Here is a 13952-nt window from a genome sequence, read left to right on the forward strand (position 1 = left end):
CCACCTTTTCTGCAATAAATCAGACTTCATCTGAGGTGGGTTGCCCACCTTAAGCCCACCCCTGGTTCTGACAGTAACTGTTAAGCAGGTCTATCACTTGTCTTTCTTTCACTTTATGCCCCTGTCTATCGATTTTCCCACATTTTCTGCCACTATGGGGCGGGGGGGGTGGCGGGGGTGGGTGGGAAGGTGCTTGTATATTGAAATGAATATCTCTTCATTGAGGGAGAAGTGACATGAAACGGCAGCAAAGACTACTTACTTAATGGAAACTTCCAATGTTATTACATTTTTGAAGTATAGGATCTGTATTTCTCAGATAACAATGAAAACAAAAAAACAAACAAACAAAAGAAGCCTTAATTGATGATCTTGATACATTTATTTTGGAACAGCAATTAATGGGTTGGTCATCAAATTGTTGGGGAAGCAGCAGGAAACACGAACATTATGGGTAGGTTACAATGTAGCACGTAGCATTGGGATGGTCCTTGGCTTGACCACACTGAAGATATTTCAGCTGAAGAAGTTGCTCACACAGGACATCAGCTTGGGAAAAATTGCTTCAATTTAGTTAAATGTCACTGAAGTTTTTGTGATTGTTATAGCACGTGCACCCGTTATGTGTATATTATATCTTGTGGTCTACCAGGCACTCTGCTTTAGACATGGCATCATTACAGGAGAACCACAAAAATGCTTTAGATTCTTTGGAAAACTGAGGTGGGGGCAGGATGGGGGTGGGAGCAGAAATCTCAAGAGAGCCAAGAAGTGGGGGGAATAAAAGAAAAAAAAAAAAAAAAAAAAAAAGAAAAAGAGAGAATAGAAGGTTTGTTATCCATTCTGTTCTTGGAAACCAAACCAACAGGGATAAGAAAACAAGGGCGCGTATTTATAAAGCACAATAAAAGGCCTCTGTGCAGTCATGTCTGTGCAGAGCAGATGAGCGGTGGAGTTCTGGGAAGAATTACATAAGGCGTCTTGTGTACGCGTGCCTGCGAACACAGAAAGATGCATTTGCACACATAGCCACAGTGCGTGCCCAGATGATGCCCCTCTTCACGTATAAAACCTCTCAGTCTCAGCCAAGAAACTCCACAAACACTTCAGATGTAACACATGAGAAGTCGTGTTTCCTGTAGTGCCAAACCACCCAAGTCATAAGCAGCCTAAGAGCAGGACTGTGAGTAACTTTTCTCAGAAACAAGGCTATTTAGCCTGGCTTCAGCTCAACAAATCCAAGAGCAATTATACACAGACATTTAAGTGGATGCTGTGGACTTGACAGGCTGAAGGAAAGGCAGCTTACATGCACAGCTATTCAAGAGTAGTGTAAATTAGAGAATCTGCTAGCAAAATGCTTTCAGATGGATTTGTTGTGTGTGTCCATAGCAGCTTTCTATGTGTCCCATCTGCAGCTCACACAGCTTCCAACATCTTGGTGTAAGCCTTGTGTACAACCAATAACCAGACTACATCTTATTTGAGAGTTAAATGCCAACAATTAGAACTATCTGCACACCCCAAAGTTCTTACACTTTTTCCCTCTCACATCCCTGCTGTCCAGTCTCTAATTATTCTTTGTGTTGACTACCTAGCAGAATATTTCCTTCATCTAAAACCTCAACTTTGTATCTTTTCTCCTCTTAATGAATGTTGTCTGGATGTATACCATGCCAAAAATGCTCTGCTACACATTCATTTTAATCTTCCTCCTGTGTACAAGCTTCCTCATCTTTAACTGTCTCCTTGCCAGATGCAATGGTCTGTCCTAAAACAGTTCTTAATTTTCATTGACAGCTTTTACAAAATTAACCTCTTTTTTTCCCCTAAGTTTTCAGAAATAAGTGATCAATGGTGTGTCATGAGATGATGCTGAAGAATCCTGCTTTTTCCCCATCTCTGGGTCACCCATTAGTTTTCTACTCTGCACTTCTGCCTTTAGATATCTTTAACTGCAGACTTCCTCTAACCTGTCACATTCAGCTCCACCTCCTCTCTCTGCCAACCTCTCCCTGGGAACAAAAGTGAAGTGTCCATCCACACCAAACTCCCTCCATGTGCATAACTTCCCTTCCAGGTTGCAGAAGGAAATGAGAAGGACATGAGCTGCTTCTTGGTTAATCTCTCTTGGCACTCCAGAGATCGCTGACATCTGCTCTGTCTAATGAGGTAGCAGCGAGTCTCAGTTCCCTCCAACTAGCAGCATTCCCCATCATGATTCCCTCTTCCTCCAGGAGTTAATTAATTTGTACACTCACTAGCTAGGCTTGTCGTTTGGCTTCTATCTCTTAACTACATAATGCCACTGTACAGTCTTGCGGGCCCTACAAGTGTTTCTGTCTTGTAGCCCTTGGTGCCTTTCACAGCCCAGAAATGTACCTTTGGTTCAGAAGTGTGATGGTGTTTCTAAAGGGCCTCCTCTGAGCAGCTAGGGCTGATTATAAGAGGCAAGTATCAGATTCCCAGTAAATGAGAGTGAACGTTTAAAGCACTGACAGACCATAGTTGGAGATTTGAGATAAGTGTTTAGCTCTTGGAGGTAAATGGGAACTTGTGTTTTATCTGGATGGTTTTCCATAAGAATTACAAATTCTCATCTCAGGGAGTCTCAGCTCCCTCCCAAAGTACAGCCTAAACAATCAAAGCCCCTCAGAAACATCTGCAGAAAAAATCAGTAACCTAACAAGGTAGAACTCACCTGGCCAGCTATAGATATCTAAAACAAAATAGGCTTTCTTCATAGTCGGTAGAGAACAATATGCACCTACAGGGTGAAAAAGACATGGTATTTATTTGCATGAGACAAATTTTGTCTTGCAACAACAAACTTCTCTCAGTGGGCCACAAGAGGAATGACAAAATGACCAACTGAAACACAAAATATACCCCAGGTTTCCTGTAAGTCAGAGCAAGGTAAAACTCACCTCAGTGACAGGCTGGTCCTCTGAATATTTATGCTGACATTTCAGTCAGAGTGCTCAGCTTGTTTTTCCCTGTGTGCATTTCATGAGGGTCTGACACATGGGAAGGGATTTGGCTGGGAAAGGACCGCATCCCAAGGCTGATCCTGGGGAATGTGCCAGTCAAACTGGGTGCCTCTGAGCTCAGAGACCGAGAACCTCTCTACTGATCAGTGTTCCCATATAACTAACCCACACTTTTCTCTCACTCTCAAAGCTCCTGTTTTCTCCGTTCCTGTGTCCTTTCTACACATCCACTTCTGTATTCCCTCTTCTAAGACAGGTAGCTCACTGTGGAAAACCTGGAAGGTGGTATCTGCAAGACACTGCAGGAAGAAGGAGGTAAGGAAGATGCTGGTGTGGTACAGGAGAGTGCTGGGCATTTGAGTATGACACTGTTGCAGTAAAGGAGTTCCAAGGCCCTCCATTTAGTTATTTATTATACAGGCCATGAGTAGTTGCCCTGGCTACTTTCCCAGGCTCTTGCCGTAGGTGGTCTTGCCCCACAGAGTGTGTGGCAGATCCAGATGTTCCCCAAACAGCTGTGCTGGGTTCACAGGGCAGGAGGAAAACCCAGAGCAGAACTGTGTAAGGATGCTGAACTGCATCCTCCTTGTCTGGGTGTTGGGGCAGCAGCCATTGGGGTTAACGTCCGCTCCACGGAGAAAAATTCACACAAACTCTGGTTAATGCCAAAATTTTAATTTGTATATGAATCAAAAAACAAAACAAAACAGACTCCCTGTGCTGCAGACTGCTCCTGGCACTTTCTATCTTCCAGTGTTACCTTCTCTGAAGGATATTCTGAGATAAGAAAACAGATGAAGTATCACCAGCCAGACCATTTCTGCACAATGAGTGCACCGTGTGGGCCTGACACCCAGATGCTCAGGTCCCGTACACTTACCGACTACTCGCTGCAGCCAACACAAATCCCATGTGCTCTTTGGACTTTGTTTTTTTTTTTTTTACACACAGGCTGAGGAGAGGATTTCAATAAAGCCTGGGGCTTTACTTTAAGGAGCAGGAAAGATGAGGTGACTGTACCATAAAAACCCCACATTATTTCCATATTACGTACCCATGAGCTACAGAGCTGCAATTTGCCCCACTCATCCTCCTGTTGTTGTGGGTGGCTCACCCAGGCAGCGAAGGGTGGAAGTGAGTATCCATGCCAGGCTTCCCAAGGAGTGCTGGGAGAGCAAGGACCAGCCCTGACTGTGTGATAGAACTTTAGAAAATGCCTCAGCAAATGTGCTAGCAGTTCAGGCCTGGACATAAATGTCTACTGTGCTAGCATTGCATATGTCCATCCTGAACAGGAATTTGCTAATTAGGGCTCAGTAACCTAAGGAAAAGGCTATTTGCAGACACAGTCCAAGAATGACCAGCCTCAGAAAGCAACTGCAAGTGGTTTAGGAATATGATTTTATCTGGACAGAATGAGTTCATCATTGGAAACTGCCCCAGCCTTTCAGTCAGCTGAATCCTTACTTGTCTTGACCAGATCTCTATCACGTAAGACATTCCTTCAGCCTAGGGAGAGCAAAACCCCTGCAAGTCTCTTCCCTGGGTGGGGGGACAGGAGTCTGAGAGGGGTGAAAGGCAGAAGGTTTTCATCCAAATCTCAGCTACACATCCATTTGAAAAAACAAAGCTGGTACTCCCTGGCCCAGCCAGCAACTTGGAGTCAGGCTGTAGATGTTGATCCATAAACCTCAGTGGCCTATGCTGTGTCAACAGATATGGGTACAGCACTTGAGAATGCGGACCCAGAGGAAACAATTCATTGAAAAATCAAACATAGCAATGGAACTTCAGAAATAGCAGCTTTTGCCTTTATCACTTCTCTAACATATATCACAGGTGTTTCAACCAATTGATTTCTCTGCTTTATGTCCTGCACCCCAACAAGTCGAGTGGAGCCGGGAGCATTTGTCCAGGCAGGAATGATTAACCAGGTGACTTCAGCTCCAAAGGCTGACATCTGACAGTAGCAAAAACAGATGTGGAAGAAAGAGCCCAGTGTTCTCGATCTAAAATACTCGCTCTGTTCTTCCTGGGGCTAGCAGTTAAAAAAAATCAGAAGCAAAAGTACGCATGCTAAAACTAATTTCATGGCTCAGAAGAGTCGAATAGCAGGACCCCAATTCTAGGCAAAGGTCTCTGCCTGAAGATGTCTGGCAGACAGAGGCTTGTCATTCGTTTTCCAATTCCACTGCCTTCCTTTCTCCATCAATTTCCCTGACACTGTGTCTTGAGGACTGTGCTCATGTCTGAGGGCACTGAAGGGCCGCAAGGCTGATGGTGAACTGAGCAGCTGCAAGCATGCAAATTCCTTCCTTTGAGGAACAGAGGAAAGAGATCGGGCTGAAATTTTGACTGCCTGAAGGCAAGTAGCCCTGTCTTTCCTAATCGAGCTTCCCAGCCCAGATACTCACAATAAATGCCACAGATTTCATTATTTTCTATCACTCCGGTGATTTGGACATGACAACTGGAACCATTTCTCTGTAACAAAACATTTATGAACAGGCCAGAATAACAAGCTAGAATGAGTGCTCTTTGTCTCTAAGTGATTAAGTTTTAGACAACATTGGCTTCAAGATGAAAGCGAGTGTTCCAACTTCACAGATTTCATATAGGCAATCAAGTTACTGCAAAGTAACTAGATGTGCTTTCAAATTAGAACTGGAACCAGGCTTTAGTGTCACATATATGTTTTAGGACTAGCTGGATATCAGTATTTACAATAAGCAAGCGGAGCACATCTGACTCTTGCTCCTGCTGAATCTGCTTGGGTGTTCATACTTCTCGTACTTGACTACAACTGGGACAAAAAACCTCAGCCTTTTCCCAGCAGCAAAGATAACATGCTAAAAAATAACAGTATGGATGAGTTCTAATTCTGTTGCTGGTTTGAGTCACCGGGCCTGTCATTTAATTCCTGAAAATAGGACTAAAAACACTTTTGTTCCTCACGTATTCCTTGATTCAAAGAGCACTAGGAACTGTTACATCAGATGTATTTCTAAAACATATTCTAACCTGTGTTCAAGTGTGGCATGTTTTGTATTAGACAGAGAAATTTACAAAATGCGTGGTGCATTTTAAATGGAAGGTGAAGGTAAATTATATTCTTTTTATCTAAAAATCACACTCTGCTTCCTTCTCTCTCCCTCTTTCTTCTTCAGAAGTGCAGCCTTTTTTATCTTTGCATGCTACAGCCTCAGTATAAATTGATAATATATAACGCACCAGCATTTTGTGAGACTAATGACTGGAACACGGACCCAGGAATCTTGGCCAGTATTTAACTGAACATGAGCTTCTAGCATAATGTGGTGAAGGGATCTACTTTTATCTTTGGGTATATAAGCTGGGGAAGGTTATGCAGAAGTAGGAAAGCAATATTACGAGATTTTTTTCTAGTGCTAGAGAGGCAATTACAAATTCTATTCAATTTTGGAACACATATTTCAAAAAGGATTATGAAACTAGAGAAAGGAACACTGAAGAGCTAAAGTTCTGGATAACAGTGATGATGAGAGTCATCTCACTGAATTTCAGCTACCAAAAGCTAGGTACCTAGTCCAAAATAGAAATGCAAGCTATGGAGGCAGATAGGTGTCTCCAGAGAATGAGTCATCTCATTTTAAGAGAAGCGTCTAAAATGAGTTGGATGAGTCTTCTGAATGAATCATCTTCACTCATTGACTGCAGGAGGACTGTAGAAAACTGCCTTAGACTAGATGATTCTCATGTTCTGGCAGCAGAAGATACAACTCATCCCAAGTGACTACACTTTCCTCCCATGCATTTAATTTGACCAAAAGGAGCCTGCAGTTGATTTGATCATACATACCGCCTTGAGGAGATAAGGGGGTTTGGAAGAATCCTAATGAAGTGCATGGTTTGTTCTCCCTCATATGAAAACACCAGACTAAGAGAAGTGCTCTAACTCAACAGCAAAATCTGAAGGTGGTGCAGGATACATCAGTGAAATCACATGCCCCAGATTATGGAAGACCAGATGACTGAAGTAGTCCATCCTAGTTTTTAGCTCTGTCTCATATCTGTGAACAGTAGTACAGTGTTTATGAGACTATACCCTTCAGAACAATGGATATAGGCAAAGCATGAAATAAAGTAGTGGACACTTTGTCAGAGAGAAATTCATACGTCTCTAATAAAACTTAATCTGGGGGGTTTTCCCTGACACAAATATAAGTGTTGACAACTTTACAAAGGTTATTTTGAAATAGACTTTCTTTACCACACAATTCTAGTCCTGTGTCCTAGAGAAGCTGGCCAGCTGCTCCTCATGGGGAAAGCAGGATCACCTGGTTTACAGGTGGTCTTAGATTAGCTTCTCTGGTCTGAAAGTCAACACCAATTGGTGCTTTTAAGGACAATCAGCCACTGCTGAAGCAAGTTAATTATACAAGGGCAGCTAATCATTATTCACAAATAATTTGGGGCTTGTAAATCCACAGCTGTCACTTCCCTCAATGAAAGTGTATTTTTAGCTGTGGAGCACATTGGCCTTTCCTGTCTCTGTTTGCTCTAAAATTAACATTAATCAACTTTTGGCTCTATGCATGTAGTATCCCCCCAACCAGGTAATTACAGTAAATTTCCAGAATAAAGACAAAAAAAACATCAATTTTAAAATTCCTTGCTTTGAACTTTCAATGTTTGGTCACTCATTTCTTTTGGTATTGCATCTAGTACTCATTAGTCACATCGAAAGTCAAGGATATGTGTGCCTAGAAATGTGTCATTTTTTCTAGCACATCAATCAGTTAGTACAAGCTATTACCTCTCCCTACACACCTGGCCTCTCATAAAAATGATGAAACATAGGCTACATGCAAAATGCTCTGTGAGGCAGGAAAGTCATCCCAGAACTCTTCCATGGGCTGACATCTTTTGCAGCAGCAGCCTTCCCTGTACGTTAGTGAGAAAGGATATATTTAGCTGTTACTTTACAGGCAAATTATATGGAGAAAAGCAATAATATTTCAAATTATTAGCACTTAGAAACCATCAAAATGGTTACAAAAGGACACAAACAAACCTACACATCTTGTTGCATTCTCAAAGTTTAGAGAAAGAGTTGGAACCTCACAGGTAGAAAGCTTAGTTTAGTTGAAAGACACCATACCCTGTGGCTATGGGAATCTCTGTGGAGCCACAAACTCTGCCTGGTAAGCATGGGAGGAATTATAAATGTTAATTTTAGCAAAACAGACCAACAGCACTACACCACCACCCCACCCACTCCTCCTCCCCTCCCCCCCCCCCCCCCCCGAAATCATATTTATACACATATATATAAAACAAAACAAAGCAGAGCAAAAAACAACAACAAATGAGAAACAAAAACCCCACAAAAATAAACTGGCTACATTTTCATGGAAAATATTGCTGCGGCAGGTGAAGGATACTCTTGCTCATAATATTCACTGCAATTTGTGGGGTTTTCCCCATTTTTAGTCAATGAATACAGAGCAAATTTATGTTAAGCAGAAGTTTCCAGCTCTGGATCCTCTGCAGCACATTTTTGTAGATGGAGTTCATGCGTGGAACAATGTTGCTCTTGCTGACATTTATAGGAAGACCATTTCCTACTCCAGATAGGACAGCTGATAGGAGACAGGTTTTGTAACATCAGCCCAGAAGTAAGCACAAGGACAGCCTACACAGTGAAGCTCACTATTCTTCCAGTATTTCTAACACAGACTTAACACATCTGCTTCACGTCCCTGACTGTTCTGTGTATTTCTTGTACTCTGCAGGCAATTCAGCAAGCTTTTCTTTTGCTCTGACATATATCTCATGGCACAAGGAAAGAACCTGAGCAGTGTAGGCTAGTTTTGATCATAGCTACTTCCTCTGCAATTTGGCTAATGCCTGTTGTTCCTATATCACATTTACATCTCCAAAGTCCTCCTGTGACCCACACAAACCTTCTGCCGCATTCTTTCTTCACATGAATTTCTGAAAACTCTGGGTGCCACAAGGTAATGTTTTAGGATAGCAAATCAGCGTATCAAAAGACAAAGACGTTCATAGTCTCACCCACTCAGTGGGATGCGTGACTTAGGTAGTGGTAACTGTTGAATCATCTAAGAGTCACCTGGAGTGCTTCTTGCATGAGCTCTCAGAGGTGAAACCTTTTGATAATTGATAGGTGGTTCTTCGCTTTCTGTGTCAATACTGAAAGTCAGCTTATGACACTACCTGGTGTGGAAGGAAGAAGGAGGTTTGCTGCTGAGTTTTCAGGTTTCTTACTCAACTGAGACAACAGTCATTACAGATCCAGAAGTTGCCAAATTATTACTTGTCTCAAGAAAAACATTTTTGACATGACCTTTTAGGTTAGATTTATTAATAATTATTGCCTCCATACTACTTGAAAATTCACCTGGTAGCAGACAACATAGATTCTTGACCAGATTATAAATGGCACCCGATACGATACAGGCAATGTGCCATATTATGAGGATTGAGTATTGAGAAAATTGAGTATTATATCAGACACAGGCAGGAAAAACAAGTGAATCTGAAATCTATTTCTAAAAATGACCAAAATCTAAGATTTTATCTTCACTGGCTCCTGCAATGGATTGGTCACTTCCCACACACTCAAGAACATGACAGGTATCTCATAAACCAAACTGACCTGTCTCTTTCTTTAGAGTGCTGGCCATTTGATTCGTAATAGTCTTTTTTGTTACTGCAGCCAGAAAAAAACTAACAAACCTTTAAAAATATTCATCCTATCTGGAAGAATATTTGTATAGTCTTTCTATTAAGCTCTTCTTGCAGATCTGCAATGTAAATATCTTGCTTTGCCAACTGTCTTCCTTCAACATGGAGCTGCCAGGTTTGTTAATCTCACATATTTAGCTCTGTCTTTTCTATGCCACTTACACAATTATCCTTTGAAAATGGCTTACCAGTCATTTTTCACACTATCTGGAAGAGAATGCCTATTTGTCATTTCCTAAGGTGACTGGAATATCTATCCTCAAATACAGTGTTTTGCCTCATCTTTCCTGGATTGCCCTCCAGTTCATCTCCACCTAAATAACTCACTGCTGATGATCCCTTACCTTGTCTGCACCTCATTACAATGTATGCCATTCATTTCAGATCTAAATTTATCCCTCCTGCCCACAGACATAGTATTATCTGACTGCAAATTACTGAAATCAGAAATGCTGAGTCCTAAGTCTGAGGTTATGGAAAATTTAGTACATGTTAAGAATAATTCCATATAATTAAAAACTTTCTCTGCTATTTTTGTCATGGTCCTTCTTTAAAGTATCAGTTACACACTTCACAGGTCAGTGTTAAAAAACATTAGATTTTGGCAGTTTCAGAAAGCAGGGTGGGTCACAAATTGTCTCGCTAAGTAAACCATACCGGATGGCTCACAGTAATGAGATATAGAGTTTGTTTCTAGGTCACTCACCTCAAATATACTTTGATTGCCAGTTCCTGAAATTCATTACAATCTGATGATGCTCTGTGTGCATCCAAAGGTAAATGATTTGGTCACCTTACTCTGCTCCAATTAATTCCTATAGGCTTTATCAGTGTAACCAGGGCTTGAATGACCATGTAAATGGAAACTCAGCATTGCTCCTATAAGTGATAGAGGTATTTTGACAGAGGTTAAGTTTTTAGAAACTCTGTAGAATAGAATGTGATTGCATGAAGACTGAGGGTATTGTAGTAGATGGTCCTCTTGTGGCCCATTACTCCTTTATCTTGCGACCCAGTGCTGATAGAGAAACTAATGTCGCCTTAGTCCCCTTTTTCTTCCTCCCTGTCTTTCTCCATTGGTAAATCCATCTCTGTGTTGAAGATTTCTGTGGTTGCACTGACTTCTAGTACTTGCCTGAGATGAGCTTTGGGCCCATGCCTTAACAAGTGTGGTAAGGCAGGCCTGTAATTTTTCTACTTGCATTAGAGAATTTGAACAGACAAAACTGCACATGCCAGGAAACGAAACCTTGTGAGTGCGAGTACAATTTAATTAAAGCTGTAAAGGGGCCTGAAGGAGAAAAATAACAAATTATTAGCAGCTTCCATCCAGAGCTGGCGATAGGTCTGTACGACAAGCCAGTTGCACTTTTGGTGTGCAAAAGAAGCTGACCGATGGCCCTTACCCAACTCAGCTACAGTCTCCCAAAACACACCCTTTCTCATGCCTCCCATCTTTGTGGCACACCTAACATTAAAAAAGCTTCCAGTAATATTGTGCCTCTGGCCTATGTAAAATGAAAGAAATTCAAGTCTAAACTTGCCTGCTCTTGCTTTCAGAGGTAATAAACGCACCCTGCTGTGCTAATAGGAATTCTGCTCTACAACCACAAGGATAAAGTCTACCACTTCTGAGCAGCAAGTACTTTTTTCCCTTTAGCTGCCTAATTATTCTTTTTTCTGATTGTTACCAGGCACAGAATCTGCCAGCTACTTTCATGGTGTACCATGATGACAAGCTTTTGTCCCTACTCCAGATATTCAAAAGGCCGTAAGAACTTATGGGACCCTGTTGCAAAGTTAAAGACACAAGCTGGAGCCAGAATACTCTGTACCAACACTGCTGAAAAGCTATGGGATGTTAACCAAGTTGCCTTAATGCCAAAATCCAAAACAAACAAAAAACCAAACCAATAACAAACATCTGATGGGAATCTACTCAAGCTTTTCCATATTCCGTGAATCAAGCGAATAGCATGGTCCAGATCTAGCACTTTAAAAAGGCCAAAATTTGCAACCATGATTGGAAAGAAAATTGGATCTGCAACGGTCAACAACTTTCATCAAAGAACTCCAGCTTGTCATCTTTTTGGCCTCTCTTCTCTGAACACATCTACCTCCATCCTTCTTTTTGAGTTCTTACAACGTAATTGAAGAATATTGCTGAAGACAATGATATTTACAGCTGCCTAACTTAACAGGCAATTATATATATTTTTTTAAAATTTTTTTTTTATTTTTTTTCTCACTGATCATCTGGAACGAAAGAAGATAGGGAGGACAGCAAAAGGAAGAAGTCTTTTAGAAAAGGATGCATGGAAGGATTCAAATCACACAATTGTGTTTTCTTGTGTGTATATGCTTTATTGCAGACTAGAAACAGAGCTGGAAAGGACAAAATACACATAGCATAGGATGTGTTCTATATTTACTTGTGTAAATTACCCTGTTTAATACATTCAAGGGTAATAATGTGTCCTTAATATGCATTACAAAAAGTACACTCTCCTGAGAGATTTCTGAAAAATCAGATGGTCACAGAAGTTCACACCTCAGCTGGGTCACAAATCTGTCATTAATTGCTGCAAGACTGAAAGGAGGGCTACCAGTTGGCATTTCCAGGGTAAGGGTAACCTAGTGCCTGGGTCAGCCACTGAGGGGAAATGTAATGATGGTTAACTAATACTTTAATAAGACAAAAATGTAGGACTAGAAGACTGGTTCTGTGCCCACCAGACAGTATGGACAAGACCAACCTGTTCCCAGCTGGAAAGAAGGGAACTGAGGAGAGGTGAGCCATGCTGTGCCACCTGCTCTGGCCAGAGTATGGGCCCTAGTCCTGTGTAGTTTAGCAGTACAGGTATAGCTAAAGATTTCAGACCAGTTGCCCCATAGAATTATGGGTTCCTCTTCCTTCTCCGACACCTTCTCTTCCACTTTGTTGTACTTCACTCATTGTAACTTATTTTAAACTATATGGTACAGCCTGTTTCTAGAGGAAGGACCCTGTCTTGAGCTTTTCTGCAGGTATAATTCTACAGGGCCCCCACATACTTCTGGCTTTCTGGACTTTCACTGTGAGTCACAATAGAGGTTGTCTACTGATCTATTAAACACAAGTTCAGGTTACACGTATTTAAGAAAAACTTCAAATCTGGAAATAGTGCTTGTGGGATGGAGTGCAAAATTAATACACCCAAACATATGGAGCAAACCTTTTCATCATCACTTCTCACTTTGTGACTTTCTTTGGACTCTGATCATGAAAATGACTGTAGATGGGCTTGTCACCAAAAGTAAGTGTCACTTCTCAAAAACAGAAAGTGAAGTATGCACCATTATGTGTTTACATGTATACACATACAACACTTACAGCTGTAGAGCTAATGCATAGTGTAGACTATATATGAGAATAGACTATATATGAGAATAGAAGTCAGTTCACTCCTGATGTCTCCGAAGAGAGCACAAATGAAGTACAAAGGATAAGAAAATTAAGAGTTACCATGGGAAGGAAATGCTGAGAAAATAATAGAAAAATCACAAATACCAGGGGGAAAAAAGAGACAAGCAGACAAAGGATGATGCAGAGCAAAAACTCCTTTGTTTCTGGACAAGTGCAAATTTTCCCACCAAATAGTTTCCTGTTTATTTGTTGCTATGAGATTCAGTTAATGGGAAATACAATAAGTGTCAGTCCACTTGACGGTGGAAAACAGGTTTGTCAAATGCTTTTCAGGTCCTTAGAAACACTGAAAATAATATGGGAGGAACTTTGGGGTTCATATCCTCACTGAAGCATTGTTCGGTGGGTGAAGGTAATTCAGTACATAGGATAGACCATAATGTGCTTGACTTAGAACAACACGCTCATTAAAGAGCAGCAGTACACAATAGCTGGCACTAACTTTAAAGATGGCCTTGTTTTGAGTGGGGGTTAGATCAGAAGAACTCCAGAGATCTCTTCCAAGCTAATACAGATAGAGTGACGATAAATGGACAAAGGATTACTGGAGAGAAAATCTTAAGAAGTGGTGAATGAAGGTGAATGCTGATCATTGAATAAAGGTTCCTACAGGGGTAGATGACAGGCAAAATTTTCTGCAATATTTTGGCAAGACCTAATACAGAACTACTGATGGCAACATTTGTAGATGATACTGATGGAAGAAAGGGAAGATAATGATGCATACAGAGCCATCAGGAGGGTCC

General features: G+C 41.2%; 1 long non-coding RNA gene across 3 annotated transcripts in view; it reads right to left on the reverse strand.

Annotated features, from left to right (window-relative positions):
• Window positions 1-363: 363 nt before the first annotated feature.
• The window catches only part of LOC110358391 (uncharacterized), an 86091-nt gene continuing 72502 nt past the window's right edge, over window positions 364-13952 (reverse strand). For all 3 annotated transcript variants that reach the window (XR_010470302.1, XR_002412815.2, XR_010470301.1), the window contains 2 exons: window positions 2702-2767; window positions 364-995 (listed from right to left, as the gene is read on the reverse strand). This is a non-coding gene — a long non-coding RNA (uncharacterized LOC110358391). The remainder of the gene's footprint in view (window positions 996-2701; window positions 2768-13952) is intronic.

The sequence above is a fragment of the Columba livia genome, chromosome 1, assembly GCF_036013475.1.
Source record: "Columba livia isolate bColLiv1 breed racing homer chromosome 1, bColLiv1.pat.W.v2, whole genome shotgun sequence".
Taxonomy (NCBI): domain Eukaryota; kingdom Metazoa; phylum Chordata; class Aves; order Columbiformes; family Columbidae; genus Columba; species Columba livia.